This window comes from Oryzias latipes, chromosome 11 (assembly GCF_053564925.1).
Source record: "Oryzias latipes strain Hd-rR chromosome 11, Olatipes_Hd-rR_3.1".
NCBI classification, from domain to species: Eukaryota; Metazoa; Chordata; class Actinopteri; order Beloniformes; family Adrianichthyidae; genus Oryzias; species Oryzias latipes.
Window position 1 is genome coordinate 2,915,201 of NC_136247.1, and position 8,544 is coordinate 2,923,744.

At 42.6% G+C, this 8,544-nt stretch overlaps 1 long non-coding RNA gene across 1 annotated transcript; it reads left to right on the top strand.

Moving 5' to 3' along the window:
• The first annotated feature begins 379 nt into the window (after nt 1-379).
• On the top strand, nt 380-7,375 carry LOC144995104 (uncharacterized). The gene is made up of 4 exons (XR_013658740.1): nt 380-801; nt 876-1,010; nt 6,764-6,849; nt 6,988-7,375. It is a non-coding gene; the product is annotated as an uncharacterized LOC144995104 (long non-coding RNA).
• Nucleotides 7,376-8,544: the final 1,169 nt, after the last annotated feature.

Consider the following 8,544-nt stretch of genomic DNA (forward strand, 5'->3'; position numbering starts at 1 on the left):
GTTATTGTTAAGACAATAACATTGCAAAATTTGACTCAGTAACAGCTCTTTTGTCCAAGTGTCCGTCCTTCTCGTTCTACAGGTTAGTGTGTTTTCCTGTTTTCTTTCTTAGTTCCCGTATTTTGGTGTCCCTGAGTTTTGGCTTTTAATCAGCTAAATGTTTCTCGTTTGAGTTCAATTTGCAAAACAGAAATTCCCACATCCAACCGTTCTCATCGAGAGCATCGCTGAAATGGGATCTGCCTTTTTTTCTTTTTGATTAAAAGTCATTTTTCATTTTCCCTCTCCTCTTTTTGTGCTCTGTTTCTCCAGCTGGGATTTAAAACTACATCCCACCCCCAAAACCCATCTCACACCACAGCATCCACTGAGTGCATGAATGGATAATTTGTACTCGTTGCATGAGTAGCAATGCATGAGTAAATGTGAGGACTCTGGGGTTCGTCACTTCGACAGATGCTGACTTAGCCCGACAGCTGACTCTGCTTTAGAGAACCGCAAACCTGGAGGACACAGTCCTTATATAAAAGGTCTGAAAAGGCAGATTCTGACTCCACCAACAACAAAACCATCAACCTACTGCTAACCAGCCCTGCAGAATCTCCATCCAAGCTTTTATTGGAGACTCACGAGCTGTTTGCCCTTCCCCTCCCCCCAGAGAAAACCGCATTTTGGCAGAAGCTGTTTGAACAAGCCCGTTCAGGACAGCTGACAAGTCCTGACAAATGTATCCCAGTCCTTTCACCACCTTCTGCTGCTCCTCTGTGCTGAACTATGGCGTGTCTGTCAACACTGACTTGAGTGAGAGAGCACTTTCAAATGTAAGCCTGACAAACCCACACAAACAACTTCTCACCTTGTCATTGGCCCCGTAGGTCCAGACTTTCAACGGTGAGTCAGGGCCCACGCCTTCTCCCCTTCTCTCTGTTTGAAAGACTCAATCGCTGGTGCGTCTGCAGCAGACAACAAGGCGGGACTGTTGCGCCTTCTTTCAGAAAAAGACCTTCAAGGTGAGCTGACACAAATGAGGCTGCACAGTTCTGTCTCCACATACTTTCTGTCTGAACACAGCTCGAGCTTGGAAGATGGTTTCCATGGTTTCAGAAACGAGGTACAGATGAGAAGAAATGTACAGAACAACCTCAGGAGACCAGAATGAGCGTCTTTGATTTCTCCAAAACTGTGAAAAACTTTAGTGACGTGATGGATGCAGAGATTCATACAGAGCCACACATTACAATCAAATTCAACTCATCCAATTTCAGATAGATCAGCAAAACTCAACCCTTGAGTCAGCCGCACTGTCTTTTGATGCAATGATCATGTCCCACTTTCACTGCTTAACCAGCTGGACATCAGCCAACATAAAGACTTTAAAACCCATCAAAACACAAACAAGCTCTAAAAGTACTAGACAGAAAGCCCAAAGCCCAACAATACTGTCATATCCTAAAAAAAACCACAACCTGCTGGACTGAGATAACTATGTCAAATACATTCCCTCAATTTTCCTTTCCAAAATCCTTCATGGCCTGGCCCCTCCTCCTTTACAGACATTCATCAAAAGAAAGACAACCAGGGCTACTAGAACAGTTTCCAGAGAAGACTGCACTGTTCCTCATAGATAGATAGATAGATAGATAGATAGATAGATAGATAGACAGACAGACAGACAGACAGACAGACAGACAGACAGACAGACAGACAGACAGACAGACAGACAGACAGACAGACAGACAGACAGACAGACAGACAGACAGACAGACAGACAGACAGACAGACAGACAGACAGACAGACAGACAGACAGACAGACAGACAGATAGATAGATAGATAGATAGATAGATAGATAGATAGATAGATAGATAGATAGATAGATAGATAGATAGATAGATAGATAGATAGATAGATAGATAGATAGATAGATGACTTTATTAATCCCACAATGGGGAAATTTCATTTATCTGTGGCAGCAACACGACATTCAGAAATAATCTATATAATATAACATCAATAAAGGACATCACAAATGACATTTATATTAGATCATTCAAAATATTACTAAAATTATTATGAAAAATTATTATAAAAAATGAGATTCTTATTAAATAAAGAAATAAATATTAAATAAATACAGCTGCAAAAGTGTAAAAAACATGCGGTCTGCAAAACATGTAAACTGTAAAAAAACATTACAAATTTTTTCAAAATACAGAAATAACTAATGAAGTTCACACCAAAAACAAAAACAAACAACTGTTCAGGAACAAAAAACAATTTAAAATTGAAAAACAACAACTACAACAAAAGTAAATGAATCAATGACTAAACAGAAAAACACCCCTGGGACCGTGGAGTGTCACTTTGACACGGTGTTGTACAGTCTGCTGGCTGTGGGGAGGAATGACCTGCAGTAGCTCCTTCTTACACTGAGGGTGCAACAGTCTGGTGCTGAAGGAGCTGGTCAGCGCCTCTACAGTTTTGTGCAGGGGGTGGGAGGGGTTATCATGATGGATGTCAGCTTAGCTAACATCCTCCTGTCCGCCATTAGGAAGAGAACCGTTAGTCAGGCTGAATTCTCCTACAGAACATCTAAGTCCTGGAAATCAATTCCCTCAACAATAAGACTAAAGACAACTCTGAGCACATTTAGCAAACAGATACAATCGTGGATTTGAGTCAATCCAAACTGCCATCACAACTCTCTATGAACCTTTCTCTCATAACTGTCCACCCATTTTATTGTATTTTATTTTATTTGTTTATTTTCTACCTTTGGTACTTACAGTCAACAGTCCAAAACAACAAAGAGTGGGAAAGAGGTGGAGAGGTGTGTGCAGGCAGGTTGGAATGGGTGGAGGAAGGGTTCAGGTGTGATGTGTGACCAAAGTGTGTCATCAAGATTGAAAGGAAAGGTGTAGAACAGTGTCCTAACCCTGTCCTGCATGCTGTTGGTTTAGAGACAGGAGGAGGAGCTGGAGGTAGCAGAGATGAAGATGTTGAGGTTCTCTTTGGGAGAGACCAGAATGGATCAGGAATGAATCCATCAGAGGAACAGATGATGGTAGATGTTCTGGAGATAAAAGCAGGGAAGCAGCTGGAGACGGTTTGGATGGTGGAGGAACAGTGGTGATGCTGGTAAAAGGATGCAGAGGTTGGAGGATAGAGGTCCTGGAAGACCAGGGAGGAGCTTCATGGATGTAGAGAAGGAGGACGTCAGGGTGGGTTGGTGTGAGTGAGGAGGGTGCAGATGAGAGAGTTAGATGTGGGGTGATGATTCACTGTGGTCCCTAAAGGGAGCAGCTGAACAAATGACAGAAAAAACATTTGAGCATCTGAGCTTTAAGGGTGTTGGTGCTGCAGGGGGGGTTGGGGGGGTTGGGGGGGGGGGGGGGGTCTCCACCATGGTATATTTGGTCACCCTGAATTTCTATCATTGCTTTGCCAACCGTCACCACCTGAACCCCCCCCCCCCCCCCCCCCCCCAACACACACACACACACACACACACACACAAGCACACACACAAACTCAGACAGGACTGTCTGCCTGGGTGCAGACATGGCTGATGTGTGAAATGTTTTTGGCTTTGTGTTTTGGTACAACATGACGAGTTTGTATGTCCAGTTGTTTGTGTGGTTTGGCAAAGAAGTGCATGACAGGACCTTAATGTTATTTAGTAAAATCTGTCTGCTGAACAGAACTAATGGGGGGGGGGGGGGTTACATCAACAGGCGGCTGCAGTTATAATCAATTTTAATTCATACAGAATGAGATAACCAATGAAAACTGAGATCATATTCATGCTCATCCCCAAGCCGGAGTGTATTTTAATGTTGTGAAAGTTGAGTGTGGTACGGTTTCATCTGTAACATCTTCAGTGTCAGAGTTTCTTTACATTTGGAGTTAAACTCCCATCCTTTAGTTGTCACCGCAGGCCCATTCTCAACCCTCAAACTCCAGCGGTTTGCTTGAGGACGACATGTAAGCAGAGCAAAAAGGAGTGATAACTCTGTGCTGGAGACCAAACGTTGAGGGGCGGGAAAGGTTTGTGTTTGGGGAGGATGTGTCCCATGCCATTCCATTAGAGAGTGTAATGGTGCTGAAAGACTGCACCCTGTGCTGTTGACCGCGATGCTGGTGGGGGCTGCATGAAACAGTCGCTGTCAGGTGGCACTGGCGGCAAACTGAGCTATCAAAGACAAACAGGCTTTTATACGGCAGCATCTCTGCCCGTCAAACCCAGCCTTTGTTCAGGTTTACTCACTGAGAGAGACTCGCATGGTAATTACCTCTGTGGAGCTCAGACATTTACACTGAGTGCTTTGAGGGCCCAGGTAATTGGATTCCACAGAAATAAGTCAGTAATAACAATGATGTGATAATTGGTAGATCCTTGACAAGCTAGAAAAGTGGTTGGTATTATCGCAGGAAAGCTGTTTTCAAAAGTAATAAACACAACTGTATAAATGTGACAAAGTCATTTCTGAAAAGCGGGGCTGTGTTTAAGGAAAGGCAGGAGTCCCATAACTGAAGCCCATCATCAGTTCTGCGCTCAAACACTCCAAAATAAAACACAAATAGTGGAATTTGATGTTTGAAAGGCCGTCTCACGGTCCCACTCTGCTCCAACACTGCAGATGATCAGAAAGGAAGCTGTGTAGGGATGAGAACAAGGATAATGACAGGCCCAGCCAGACTTCTCTGCTAGAATTCAATGAAAACGCTAAAGCACATGTGTCAAACTCAAGGCCCGGGGGCCAAATGCAGCCCTCCATGTCCTTTCATGTGGCCAGCGAGAGCATAAATGTTTTAAGTAATAATAAAAATTGGTGTGTATTTATTTAAATCTAGGGGTAATCAGACTTGAAATATGGGAAATATACATTAGGACTTAAACACTGTCCATATAACCTAACCTGACAGAATCAAATGTAAAAGGATTTATGCCAAAGTAACAAGCAAACATATGTTTCTATGCAACTGGAATTGTCACTTTAAAATGTTATAATAAATAAATAAATGCGTAATTTAACATTAAGGAGTAGTTACATTTATTTTCATTACATGTAGTTACATGTATAAGTTATATTTGGCCCTTTGAGGACAGACACTATGCTGATGTGGCCCTCAGTGAAAATGAGTTTGACCCCCCTGGTCTAGAGGAAGTGTGTAACTTTGGCTCAGAACACATAAGAAAAGAATGAGTCTTGGTGGGACAGATTACATTTTTCCATTGCATCTCGTTTACAGCCTGATAAAACCAGAGGTTCAGTCTGTGAGGCAGAAAGCATCTGCATCTGAAAGGCTGGACTTAAAGTTTATAGTTTGGGCTGGAGACCCAGAGCCATGATGATGAAGCTGCTACATCTCTGCTTTCTCTGCTAAGTGTTGTGAAAACCGATGTCATTACAGACCCAACCCAATGAAAATGGTCTTTTTTCTGTTTTTAACATGTTTTTGTAGCATTTTCTGATGATGGAGGACATGTATAAAGACAATTAAGATTAAAACTGCTTTGGATTAAATCTGTATTTCTGAATATCTCTTTATTTAGATTGTTGTCAGTCAGGTGCAGACAAATAGATCCATGTACGTCTTTGTTTTCCTCGTCTGAGCTGGAATCTGACTCTAAACTGTACGGCTGGATCGCTCCGGCATGGCTGCCATTTTTGTTGCACCACTAATGCTCGGGTGTGTGAGGGGCTGTAAGCTAGCAGGAGCGTCTAAACAAAGGGATGTATTTAAGTGCTGCCACAGATTGAGACAGACATGCACTGACACATTCAGGCTCCAGAAGGGGAGTGTTGATACTTTTCTGCCTGGAAACATTAACAGACGAATAGAAATGAAAACTTTCATCTTTTATTTATCTGCCAAATCTAGTTTCTCATCTGCATCTGCATCTTACTGACTGCAGAAACCTCCCAGCTTGGCAGGGTCACTGTAAATTATGGAAGCTGAACAAACACTAATCAATACTGGTTTTAAATGCTGTAAGTCCAACCTGCACAGTTTATTGATTTAGCTGTGTGTCTTGTTTGTGGTGCATGAAATTTACCATGTTACAGCTGCCATTTTTTATTGCCAGGGTCTTAAACCCTCCAGTTATTTCCGTCCGGATGCCTCCAGGTAACTGAGGGGGAAAAGAGATAAGTCAATTGTCAATAAAAACTGGATTTATGCTTTTGACCAGAAGAGTGTTTGTGTTATATTGTGAAGAAAGATCTACAAGTCCAGCTGCTGCTCATCCTACAGAAAGCAGAGAAAAGGAGACTCCTATGTATTCTCTGTGGGAAAAAGGCTGAACTACAAACAAAAGTCATGCAAGAAAAATGTCAAACCTGAAAATACAAGTGGGAATGTTGATACTAGCAGCAAAATACAAACTCCATGTTCAGACACAATGGAACAAAAACACCAATGAGAGGGAAAAAACATATCAGGATCACGGCATGAACCTTATTTCACTTTGGGTAATCAATTAAACAATCTGTTTGTGATACATGTCTAGTCCTTTAATCTGGCATTTAGAAATGGCTTTGAGTCCAAGAAAAGACCCAAAAACTACTGTGGATGAATTTTCTCAACCCTCAGTAAATGTCGTTTTAATAGGAAGAAAAGGGGGAGGGTGCCTTTGATTGGATCAAAATTCAAAATAAAAAAACAGACAAAAATGAACTAAGCAACCAACATGAAGAGGAGCATCCCCAGTGGGCTTCCTTGTGAAGTGGAGCCCCCTTAATGACACTCATCATGAATAGGTGACATGAAGAGGAGTATCCCCAACAAGCTTTCTCAGAACCAGACGACATGAAGATGCATTCCCCAGAAAGCTCCAGAGGAACAGGTAGGCAGAAGCATGGTTTGGCATATTCCAGCACAGCTTGGCTTGAATTGTGTTTTTTGACTGCAGAAAATTTCCACCAAAGTGACAAAAGCAACAATAGAAACTAGGAGAAACTTATGGATACTTGCTCACTTTTAGTTTTCAGGTGGTTTACACATGCAGTGACTACAATAGGACGTCATGGTGGATGTCATGGTGCCTCTGTCAGCTACTCTCCCCCTCCCCTCTATGCTCTGGACGCGACCAGCTGGTTCCACTCCCCTCATCAGCCTGCAGCATTCTTAAGGAGATCCAGGACCAGCATTCAACGCCAGTTCGTTGTTCTTCCACGTAAAAAATCACCACGGGTGCTCCTCTGGTCGCAGTCCTCAGTCCATGCTCCTCGTCCGTTCCTGGGATGCTGCTCAAGCCGAGTTCTCTGGTCTCTGCCATCAAGCCCTCCAGCCTGCAGCGCCTACGCATCAAGATTCTTACTATCCTCAAGTCTGCAAATTCACTGGCTGTGAATTAAACCTCTTCTACTTACCTGACGATTCTTTGAGTTTTTTTCAGCATTTGAATATGAACAAATGAATATGAATATCTAAAGCTTAGCCATCTTAATTTGGTATGGCTTACCTTCAAACATGCAGGTCTCTCCATCAGAGCATGGAGATCGTCAATGCATCAAAACTTACCTAATTAAACATCCAGGCCTGTCCTGAACAGCTTAGCTGAAAAAACCTTTTGCTTTTCGGAGACTTTGACACATCTGCAGTAATTATCAGTAGAAGACATCCACTGCTAGTCACTGGAAAGAAAGTGGTCTCAACTCAATTTTTCCTCAGGTGTTCAGCCAACATCCATGTTTTCTATTCACTGAATTCATTTAAAAAATCATGTGATTTCCAGTGTTTTGTACAGAAATGAGAACGTCAATAGGAAGGACTTTTTGTCCAACTCTCTTGTGTAGTGTCTCTCTAGAAAACCAACTACATCTAATGTGACCCAGCAGAGAAACCATCAACGCAAAGCTGAGCAAGACTGTAGACATAAAAAGACGTTCTTAGCAACCACATAAAACATGTGAGCATGTACTTTCTACCAGCTCAGAAACAAACAGACCCAGTGTTTTTGGGTTTAACCAGCAAGCATTGAGTTTAAGCTCAGGGGAGTTGGGTCAAATGTGCTGGAAGAAAATAAAGACAGAAGCAGGAAAAGAAGTGAAAGTAGAAGAATGAAGAGAAAAGAGGAACACAGAATCTCATTACAGTTTGAAAAGTCTGTGGTGTGGGCCTTTAATCACCCATCTCCCCTCCTTCCCTCCCTTCTGTATCCATCTTCTCTGGCTTTCCTCTCCTTTTTCCTTTTATTACACTCCCATTGCCTTTTATCTGACTTTTCGGTGTCTTTCTCCAACGTTCTTAATGCTGCGGAGCATAGCGAGATGGCTATTATTTATTTATGGGCCTGCATTGTCTGTGTGGGTGGGCTTAAGCAATATTCATCTGAGCTGTGCCACTGTAATGCAAAGCCTCATTCCCTCTCATATGTGAGGGATGAGACACGAGCTCTGGAGTCTGCTGCAGCCAGCAGGTCGAACGCTCCTGCCTGTGAGCATGAGAGGCAGCAGAGAGGAGAGAACTTCAAAACCAACTAAGAACTGACTGCCTTTCATCTTAATTGCTGCTTCCTCACTTTCTTTTGCTGCTTTCT